This window comes from Rattus rattus, chromosome 8 (assembly GCF_011064425.1).
Source record: "Rattus rattus isolate New Zealand chromosome 8, Rrattus_CSIRO_v1, whole genome shotgun sequence".
In the NCBI taxonomy this organism is placed as follows: domain Eukaryota; kingdom Metazoa; phylum Chordata; class Mammalia; order Rodentia; family Muridae; genus Rattus; species Rattus rattus.
The window spans coordinates 42,738,129-42,749,788 of record NC_046161.1 but is presented as its reverse complement, the minus strand read 5'-3'; the positions used below and the strand labels follow the sequence as shown (position 1 = coordinate 42,749,788).

Genomic DNA, 11,660 nt, shown 5'->3' with positions numbered 1-11,660 from the left:
ACACACACACACACACCCCACATCCACACCACATCCACACACACATCACACCACACATCCACATACAAACATCATACCACACATCCACACCACACACACACACACACACATAACACACACACACACCACACACATACTCTCTCTCTCTTTCTCTCTCTCTCTCACACACACCCACATACACACACACACAACACACACAACACACACACACATACTCTCTCTTTCTCTCTCTCTCTCTCTCTCACACACACACACATACACACACACAACACATAACACACACATATAACACACACACATTCTCTCTCTCACATACACACACACAACACATAAAACACACACACACAACACATAAAACACACACACTACTGCAAAGAACAAGGGACAGGTGCTCCCAAACCACTTTCTGCAAACTTTTTTTTTACAATATATGACTTTCGCATTTCTCCTTTGAAATATCTAGGTAACCCTCTTAGGTCTTCCCTTTATTTTACACAATGGTCAGAGCATCGGGAATGGGAGAAGTCCTTTTCTTTGGCAATGATCACCCTGTGGCATTAAAGTTCTTTTCTGACCCAAGGACTCATCTAGAAAACAAGTTTGTGGCTGTTCTGCCCATGACTGAGCCAGTCAGACTCTGTCCGTAGCTTCTTCCCACCCTCTCTCTAGCCATCTTCCTGTCTTGTATTTAAGTGAGAAAAAAAAGGTTTTGATATTAATTAAGTTACATGGCGAATTCCTCCCCCTAATTACAGTGGAACCTGTCCACTGGACACTTTGAAGTGCAGCTCTTTAGATATAAGAAACTTCTCATCCTGCACCAGGGCTCAGTTGTGCTCCTGCACATTGTTCACTTCAGTCAGAATAAAACTCTTTTGGATAATGAAGGGAAGAGCATTTAACTTGGTCCAGTCCAGTCAGCTAGGAGTGGGGTGTGGAAAGCCTGATGGACCCGCCATAAGCAGCGTGGGAGGCTGGGACGGCTACTCAGCTATGGATGGACAGGTGGTCAAGTGCGTTGGACCTGGTGGTAACGAGGGTGCCGGAGGTCACCCCAGTGCTGGGATACTGTGCGGGTGGGGACTGGGGTGGGGGGCAGGTGCAGCACCCCACACGTGTAAGGAAGGGCTCAGCTCCACGGGCTGACGTTTTGCTGTGAGCCGATATCCGTGGTGGAAGGTGGACTGTGGATGGTTTGCTCTTCATCCTAACTTCCCAGGGATGGTGCCTTGGCTTTGTGTGGGGCTCAGAAGCTACCCTGGGAGCCCCAGAGCTGGAGCAGTGGCAAGGATCTAAGAAGAAAAGCGAGTGAGACTAAGAATATGCACTCTGCGCGTGACCACCCCTCACCTGAGCAGACTTGTCCGGCTGGAGACACTCTTGGCTTTTCTAACCCTGCCAGCTCCCTGATTTATTCTCCCCCACCCCCGACATTTCCTCTTTCTACCTCCTCTAAATGCCCTCAAGGTGGGAAAAGAAAGAGAGAGGATCTTGTCCCTTCCTGCCCCAAACCAATTTCTTACAAAAGCACTCTGGAGAGAAAGCAGAGGCCGCTGGTTTTTATCTGTGAATCTTATGGCAAGAGTTCTCCCTGTAGGAATCCACAGCCAGTGAAACAACCTGTAACAGCCCCCGTGTGCCTACCTCCTCCCCAGCACGGTGCCACCTGGCCAGAGTGTCAGACACTTTAATTGGATTATTGCTGCTTTTCCACCTGTCTCATGCTAAGGTTGGGAGAGCCTACACTTCTCTCTGGGGAGCCCTGGAGGTAGTGGAGGTGGAGGGAGGGAGGTGGGATGAGATGAGACCGCCTGCCCTTCCTTACCACTGTCTCCTAGCAGCTTAAGATCTACGGTCTCAGGCAAGAGAGGCAGGGCAGGCGCACAGGTCCCAACAAGGCTTCTTTGTTGCTTGGAAGCCCTGCCATGGAGAGTGTTATCCACCTTTGGGGAAATGGGAGACAAAACTGAGGACCAGAAAGGTGGGGTGTTGTAGAAGAGATTGTAGAAAGGCAGTTGGGGGGAAACCCTAGAGGCTGAATTCAGTAAAGTCGGCTCAACTCCATAATGGTCCTGTGAGGACTCCTGAATGGCTGGCACTAGGCTGAAGGCAACAGGGAAGGGAAGGGGAGGGAGGGGGGGAAGGGAAGGGAGGAGGAGGGAAGGGAAGGGAGGAAGCGGAACCCAGTCCTTGGAGGTAGTCATGTCTTGTGAATGCGCCAGGACAGTGGTTCTCAATCTGTGGGTCTTGACCCTTTGGGGGCTGGTGTCAAATGACCCTTTCACAGGGGCCACCTATCAGATATCCAGGATATCAGACATTTACATTACAATTCATAACAGCAACAAAATTACAGTTATGAAATAGTACCAAAAGTAATTTGATGGTTGGGGGTATGATGACATGAGGAACTATATTAAAGGGTCGCAGCATTAGGAAGCTTAGGAACCACTGCTCTAAGAGCATCAGGAAGCAGGTTGATCCTGACTAAGGTGACCCCATAAAAGCCACAGAAATGATATGTTTTCCATGGCTTGCCTTGCATTGGAGGGGGATGTGTGTGGTAATAGCTGTATTGGCTTGTTTCCCTGGCTGAGTGTGAATTTTTCTCTTGTGTCATGGGGAGCCAAGGAAAACTTATGAGGTGTGTATTGATGGGTTTAGAACTATATTTTAGAAGAACAATTCTGTTCCCTTTGACATATACGTCCCAATCCTTTATTCTGCCACAAGGCTTAGGATTCTCCCCCACCCCCAAAGCAAGGCATGTTTAAACACACTTCTGACCAACCTGCCCTTTGTTTGGTGCTGCTTGACATAATTTCTGCAAAGCTCTCAGAAAGCATGGGCCACAAAATTTTAATTCTCCAGGAATTAAATGGGTCAAGGATCACCTTTGTCCCTGGCTGTTTTGTCTGATACTAGGGGTTTATTATAACTGACCAAATATACCAACAGTGGGATGGTAGAGACTGCTGGGAAAGGGTGAGGAACATTAGAGAGAAATGAGGTTAATCTAGGACGGTTTTCTGACATGGTGGTCTTGTGGTCATGATTTCATGGACGGCGGTAAAATGATTTGGCAGGAGAGGGGGAGGTGGGTAGTCCAGGAAGAAGAGTGAAGAATCATCAATGCAGAAGACATCAAGTCCAGCAAGGGAGAGGGACAGTGTGTTGGGGAGGAGGGACAGGCAAGCAGATTCTAACAGAACTAGAAGGTGGGGGGCTAGTCAATGGGGTTATGAATTCCAGCAATGGAGGATTGGAATGTGGCCTCCAAATAAGAGGTTCTTCCGCCATCTTCTCCCCCTGTAGTATATGTGGACCCTCCTTATTCTTCATTTTTGGGGTACAGTCACATAGTTTGGAAATGAAACCCTCCAACACACACACACACACACACACACACACACACACACACACACACACACACGATTCAGTAAATTCTGAAGTAGTTATGGCACACTCTGAACTTGACAGAGGCAGGAAAGGTGACCCAACAAGGAAAGTGACTCTGCCAAGCGGGTAGAGGTCTCAGTGTGCACAGCTGTTCTGCAACCAAGACCTGTGTGACATCTGCACTCTCTGTGCTTTGGCGACAGAGCTGTGATGACCCCGCTGCAAGGGTTAAGATTGAGTTTTGGATGTGCCGTGATTACCTGAGAATGTCCTTGCACTCTGAAGAGGTGAACTTCACTTGGGTGAACCCTTAGGTGACAAGGTCAGCTTAATCACGTTGTGCTTTAATATTACAAAAGGACAGACAGCTGGGTAACCACCTGATGTTCAACAAACAGAGATTCCAGAACAACAAAGGCCCACGAAGTCTCCGGGGTAGATTACTTTTGCCATTGTGTTTGTTGGTTTACTTTTAGTGTGGGATGTGAGTGCTTGGGTGCATATGAGCACCGTGGTGCACGGCTGGAGGGGAGAGGATGACCTACAGTGAGTCAGTTCTTAGGGAGGGACGCTCAGGTCTTCAGGCTTAGCGACAAGTGACTTTCACTCACCGAGCCATCTCACTGGCCCAAGGTGGATACTTTCATTCTCATTTTACAGATGGTGAAACGCAAACGGGTTAGCTCATCTTTCCCAAACCCCTGCACCTCCAAATTGTAGAGGAAAGAGAACCCTTCCCTTCTGGGGCTAAATTGGACACATCAGCTGCCACGGATGCAGTCCTCGGAAATGCCTGTTCCTCGCCATCTGAACAAAATAGGGTTCAGGACTGCTAGGCTCCAACACCTGATTCTTTTTGCTTCCTGAGGTTGGGTCTTTAGCACCGATGAAAGCCAGATTCCAGCCGCCAGCCATAGGAGACACCTGCAGGTGTTCTAGCCAATCCAGAGACCTAGAAAGAAAACCCAAGCATTCTTAACCTTTAAAAAGATCTTAGCCTGTGGACAGATAAATTAACTCTGGGGCTCTGGGGAGATTAAACCTTATTTTATGGTTTGCTTGTTAAAAACGCATAACTCCAAATCTCACCAGAGATTGCAATTAAGATAGCACCAGGCTAAAGCTATATGAGAAGTATTATTTACTCTTGGCTCCCTGCAAAGTCCAAAACGACAATGGGCCGTTCCATTTTGTAACCTGCAGTCGATCTGAAGCCACCTGCCTCTGTACCTAAATGCTTTAGGACGCACTTCTCTCTCCCAGGGTAGCTGCAGTCACACTACTCCTTGTGGTTACCCAAAGTGACCATAAAAACCAAAGTCAAAACAAAGTTTCCTGGGCTATTATGTTCAAGGGGCACCAAACACATTTTAAATCATTTGCATCTTTCCTGCTTCTGCCTGAGGGGTTCTTTTTCTGCATCCCTCTAAATGCCTACATCACCCTACCCTCCAAAAGCTCCCCAATTTCTAGCGTTGTCCAAGGAAGACTCATCTTGCTAAAACGTGCCCTGGAGAGGACCGTTATAGGTCTCCTCAGCCATCTCTATTAGAGACGGTGTGTGGAGACTCAGGTTTCTTTTCTGAAATGTTGCGAGAAGTTGGTTAGTTTGTTCAGTCAGAGTACCACCAGGAGCTGGCAAGATTGCTAAGGAGGTAAAGCCCTGGCTACACAGGAGAGGACCCAAGTTTGAATTCCCAGAACACGTAAAGCATGTGCCTGTAACCTTGTGCCCCTATCCAGAGATGAGAGACAGGAGAAAGCCCGGAAGCTCTTCAGTCAGCCACCCTAGTGTAGGTAGTGGCAAAAGATGAAGGAAGCCTGTGCCAAACGGGGGGGGAGACAAGAGCTCACTCACAGGTTGTCCCCAGACTTGTACATGTGCACCGAGACACACACCTAAACTTAAAGGAACATATGCACATATAAATCACACACATACACCATATGCACACACATATGCACCATACACATGCATCATACAAACATAATACACATCACACACAGACATGGAGATTAAAAAATAGTCATTAGGTTCTATTTAGGCTCTCTATGAGGTTCTTATCATGTCCCAAACTAGATGGTTGTTTTTCATTCTGTACACGGAGAGGAAATACATGGAGAGTGAGAGGCTGTCTCGGGGTGAGCTCACCCTAGGCCCTGCAAGGCAGGAGACATCTTTTCTCAATATCTTTCCATCTTAACAGCCACCTGAGGCTTGGAAATTTTATTTGCTTATTTGTGTATATATATATATATATATATGTGTATATATGTATGTATATATGTGTATATATATGTATGTATGTAAGTATTATGCATGCATGTATGTTTGAGACAGGGTCTTGCTATGTATGTATGTATGCACACATGCATGTATATATGTATGTATGTTTGAGACATGGCCTTACCATGTATGTATGTATATATGCATGTATGTATGTATGTTTGAGACAGGGTCTTACTACGTATGTATGTATGTTTGAGATAGGGTCTTACTATGTATGTATGTATATATGTATGTATGTGTGTGTATTTGAGACAGCGTCTTCCTATGTATGCATATATGTATGTATGTATGTATGTATATATATATGTCTGAGACAGGGTCTTACTATGTCTGTATGCATGTATGTATGTATGTATGTTTGAGACAGGGTCTTACCATGTATATATGTATGTATGTATGCATGTATGTATATGTATGTTTGAGACAGGGTCCTACCATGTATGTATGTATGTATGCATGTGTGTATGTATGTTTGAGACAGGGTCTTACTATGTATATATGTATGTATGTATATGTATGTTTGAGGCAGGGTCTTACCATGTCTGTATGCATGCATGCATGTATGTATGTTTGAGACAGGGTCTTACCATGAATGTATGTATGTATGTATATATGTGTATGTATGTTTGAGACAAGGTCTTACTATGTATGTATGTATACATGTATGAATGTTTGAGACAGGGTCTTACTATGTATGTATGTATTTATGTATGTATGTATGTATGTATGTATGTATGTATGTATGTATGTATATGTCTGTTTGAAGCAGGGTCTTACTCTGTAGCCCAGACTTACCTCAAACTCTCAGTAAACCTCTTAAGTGTGGAACTACAGGTGTGAGTCACCATGACCCATACCGCCAGGGACATTTTACTAATATTCAGATTCTAGGCTCTGCTCAAGAGCTACTCAACCAAGAGATTGCTATAATGAGACACACGGAGTGTGGTGGAAGGAGCTGTGACCTGGGGTTTGCCATAATCTCCTCTATCTCCTCGCGGTTTGATCTTGATCTAGTTAGTGTCTTAGCTGCTCCTTTAATTCCTCCTGGTAAAGAGGCAGCTGCTCTGATGATGCCTGTCAAGCATGCTCTGGGGAGGTTGAGAGCAGAAGTCTTACAAAGTATCTTCAAGGTCAGGCAGCTAGTTAGAGGCAGGGCCAAGATTCCCACTGGGTTCATGGGCGCAGACACCTGGCCATTATGTGATGTTACATCTCTAGGTCACATCCCTCTCAGCTCTTCTCAGCCAAGGGAAGGAGGGAACTCATATGCTAAATGCAAAGAAGACCTGAGGACCTTCCATTCCAACTTGCTCCCTCTCTGCACTGAGCCTAGATCTAGCCCCTGAATTACACAGAGCCTCTGGACCAGTCCTGTAATTTTTTTTCCCCTGCTGCTTCTTCTCTGGTGATTATCTGGGGCTGATTTGGCCAAACTTCTAAGTGTGTTGCCTGGCAAGCCCCAGCACATCTGGAGTCCTGCTGTGGTCTCAATTGCACAGCTGTCCACAGCAAAGATGCAGTCATCAGAAAGCCACGGCCCAATGGAATCCGGAGAGCAATCTTTATATGGATCGACTCTTTATACCTTTGTGTGGATTTTGCTTCTCACTCACAAAGACAAGGGAGCGCGTTAGCAGAGTTCATACTGAGATGTGAGTGGCTTTTATAACCAGCACGAGGATGATTTCCACAGAAAAGCCTCTTCTTTCCTGGTGACAGACCTGAATTTTTGCTAAAGGTGGGAGGGAGCTCTCTCTTCGAGAGCATTTTGTGTGGACCCAAATGCCTTTGAAATGGAGAAAAGCTAGAAGATTCCTCTGAGGTATAGAGGCATCGACAACCAGACCCCAAATTTAGATTTGTACAGACCAGCACAGTAAAAACTGTTTCCCAAAAGCCTAAGGGGGCGGAGCCAATTTGAAGGTTTTCTTTCACTTTGTGCAATGGGATAGGGGATATTGTTTTGGGAGTGGGGAAGATTGAAACCCGCAGTGAAAGTAAATGAAAAACCTCAAATCTCTGCTGGAGGTGGAGATAAAAAGCAGAAGAGAAAAAAGGAGAGCAAAACTGACCAGTCTTATTTAACTCCCCAAGGAAAGAAGTGTGTGTGTGTGGGGGGGGGTGGGGATGAACAGAAAGTGGTGACAATACAGAGGTCGATTAATCAGGCCTTTCTTTCGGACAAAGTCCACTGATGCTCAAAATGGTGACTTGGACACTCCAGGGGCTGGATGCTGCCTCTGCCTTAACAAAGACCAGTGGCATTGCACCTCGGTGGAACTGGGCCTCAGAATGTCAAAACTGGAGGCCACCTCAGAAGTTTTCTTGTCGAACCCCCTCCTTTTGAAGAGGAGGAGACTGAGGCCCAGAGATCATGAGGATGGTCAATGCAGAATGGAGAAAAAGACTTGCCACCTCCAACCTTCTAGATTTAGGTGCCATAGGTATCATGCCAACGACCCAGCCTTTACTGTTCTGGCTGAGCGTGGGTAGTCCGTGGAAAATAACCTGTACCTTTTTTTAGACAGAATCTCACTATGTAGCTCTGGCCATCCTGGAACTCAATATGTAGACCAGGGTGGCCTTGAACTCACAGTGTTCCCCCTTCCTCTGCCTCCCGAGTGCTGAGATCAAAGGTGTGCACCACTGAACCTGGCTAACAAGTCGCTTTTATTTCCCCTCGTCTTTGATTGCACTGAGCCAGCAGTGGCTTTGTAAGATGTTAATTCTATTAGCAGTTTCATCCCTCTGTGCCGGGTGCATCTGTGCTTACATGATGCTTCCAACATGCAGCTGTCTTTATGTGAAGGCCAAAAGGGCGAGTGATGAGCTGGGAGGATGCCTTCCTCCCTCCTTGAATGGGGGAATGTCAGTGACCTAATTCTTAATTTTACCTCCCTTCCAGCTCGGAAGCCGGGACACAATCAGATCTCTTCATGTTAGCCGTTGGTACTGTCATTTACACTCGGTATCAATAATCCTCAGCTCTGACAACTCCCTTTATTTTTAGACTTAAATCCCCGTCTTATAATATAAATATCACACTCTAGGCAGGACACCATTAAGCAATTATTGCACTTCCCAGGTGAGGTGGATTTCTTGGCCTCCTCTGGATGAGGGGAGAGAACATGAGATGTGCCCTAATCGCTCAGAGACACTGGGGCAGAAGATTATTATACTATTAGACGGATGGGGGAGGGGGAGGACACCTGTTCTACTGGCAGACTGCCAAAGCCCTTCCCTCTGCACAGAAAAGTGAAGGTGGGGCTGGCTGGAAGTGTAGGAGAGGAGAAGTGCGGAGCCGGAGAATCCTTAGCTGGGGGTGTGTCCCTCCTCTACAAGGTCCGGTCAGTCCTAAATCTATGCAGGGCTTTGCCATTTCCAAACATCTTCTACTTGTTCATGACGTAGATCCCTCTGGCAGCAGTTTGGATTTCTGTTTAGAAGATGGAACACGGTCATCAGCAGTGTACTTCAGGCATGGGATGAGGAAACTATGGAGAAGAGCTGGAGGCAGAGAATGCAATTTCAATACAGGTTCTCCTATACCCTACGCCAGCCCTTCACTTACGGTGGATTTCCCTAGCACCCCAGCGGATCAGGTCAGGTTCTGGGTTTCACTCACTGAGGTAACATTCAGTAATCAATCAGTAGCAGTAGACCAGCCAGGAAGCATAAAGTACCATATCTTCATTAATCTGAATATTAATAAAGTGTCCCAGGTGACGTGGGGCATGGTGACCCAAATTGCTAAGTCAACTACCCAGTGTGCTAAAATGGTATGTGTTCAAAGGAGACCTTTTTGTTCTCTGTTTTCAAATCCATTTACGTGTGTGTGTGTGTGTGTGTGTGTGTGTGTGTGTGTGTGGGGTGCACTTGTGTCCAGTGGTGTGGCAGTGTGCACATGTGCGTGCATTTGTGTGGAAAAGTCAGAGATCAGTGTTCAATGTCTTCCTCAACTGCTCTCCACCTCAGATTTTGAGATAGGGGCTCTGGATGAATCTGGAACTCATTCATTCATCAAGACGAGACAACTGGCAAACCCAGGGATTCCCCCCACCCCCTGCCTGCCTCCATTTCCCCATGGCTGGGATTACAGGGCCTCACCGAGGCGCCTAACTCATTTTTATTTGAGTCCTGGGAATTGAATTCACATCCTTATATTTGCATGACAAGGACATATCCCAGATCTACTTTTCTTATGATACAGAATCTTATATAGTCCAGGCTGGCCTCAAATTTGCTGTACAGCCAAGGATGACTTTGAATTCCTGATCCTCCTCTTTCTACTTCCCAAGTGCTGGGATTACAGGTATGCCTCACCATCCCCAGCTCAAAGGAGAATGCTTAAAGTCCTCACCATTCTGTATTTCAGAAAAGCAACTAAGTAAAACCAGAGAAGGATTCAGGAAAAAATGCCCCAATCCCATGCCTTATTATTTCAAGAGCTCCAGTAGCCCTGGCCCTTCCTGTCCAGCCCTCTGCCATCACCGCTTCACCCAGCCTGCTGTCAGAAGAGTGCACCGTGTCATTCCCTAGGCTGAAGAGCGCTCATGCACACGTATAGCCCTGCACACTGCCCTCCCAGCTTTGGTCAACCCTTATTTCCCTTAGCGCCCACCACACTATTGCCCCTGATACGCCCCTTCTTCCTCTTCAGCCGTCCTGGTCTGCTAAAACTGCACCTTGGAGGTGATGCGCGCTGCCCATGAGTCGTGAATACCCCGGAACATCTGCCTGCCCCCGGGCTAACGTCTTGGTGCCTCCCACAGCTCCCCAGGCCCTTCTCCCTGCACACTCAGCAATCACTCCAAACTCTGTGTCACGCTTTCCCAGAGCACTCTCTGACAAGTTTATCAAGTTGAGAGATGGCACTGTCAATGGGCATATTAAAAAGAGAGAGAAAAAAAAAAGACAAAAAAAAGACAAAAAAAGGAAAAGGAAGAGGAGAGAGGGAGAGAGAGGACTGGGAGCCTCCTGTGATGCTTGCAAGGACACGTTAGCACGCTCCCAAGGTCATGCGGGCAAGCTGGGAGAGGCGTCCTCATTCTCCACCATCTTTGATTCTTAAGCGAGTCTCCCCAGTGGGCACGGGATGCAGCTACCTCCTGCCTGACTCAGGATGGGGAGCCTCACACTTGCTTTGGTAGGAGATTGCTTGGTAAGAAAATAGCTGAGCTGATAATGCCAGCAAAGTCACGACACCCGGGACCTCTTGCAGTTTTAAGATCCAATCAACTTTAAAATATTACGGACTAAGACGGATTTGAGCAAACAACTGATCCCAGTGTATTTACTGAGAGCACAGGCACCCTGCTGAAATATTAATATGGGGTGCGAAGGGGGGGAAGGGCACAATGGATTGCCTGCCCAGGGTCTTTATAAGAGTCCTCTGACAAAGTAAGTTTAGAAAAATACAGCTACCATGCTATTACATATGTATTATTATTATTATTATATATGTATAATTATCTAGATATCTATGTATAGATATCTATCTAGATATAATTATCTAGATCATCTATGTATCTATGTATCTATCATTTATCTATCATCATCATTATCTATTATCTATCTATCTATCTATCTATCTATCTACCATCTATCAATTATTGTCTATCTTAATCTCCATTTATGTATCTACCTATGATCTATTGTCTATCTATAATTTATCTATCATCTATGTATATTTTATCTACCCTCTTTTATCATCTCCTGTCTATTATCTATTTTAATCCTGTGTTTCATGTCGTTTCAAGAATTGGCCAGGTATGGTGGCATACGACTATAATCGAAACACATAGAAGTCTGAGGCAGAGGGATTGTGAGTTTGAGATTAGTTAGATCTATATAACAAGCTGCTGACTGCATTTTAAAAAAAGAGTAACATAGAAAGTTCCAGGTGTCACATAAATAGAAGAAACTAACAAAGTGGCCTGACTCCTAGCTCAGATCTTTCCCCAGCTCG

The 11,660-nt window shown here is 46.0% G+C and overlaps 1 long non-coding RNA gene across 1 annotated transcript in view; it reads right to left on the bottom strand.

The window, feature by feature from the left end:
- Nucleotides 1–425: 425 nt before the first annotated feature.
- LOC116906965 overlaps nucleotides 426–11,660 on the bottom strand; it is an 87,659-nt gene continuing 76,424 nt past the window's right edge. Inside the window, exons 2-3 of the long non-coding RNA XR_004388788.1 lie at nucleotides 3,660–4,351; nucleotides 426–1,292 (exon numbers count right to left, since the gene is read on the bottom strand). This is a non-coding gene — a long non-coding RNA (uncharacterized LOC116906965). The remainder of the gene's footprint in view (nucleotides 1,293–3,659; nucleotides 4,352–11,660) is intronic.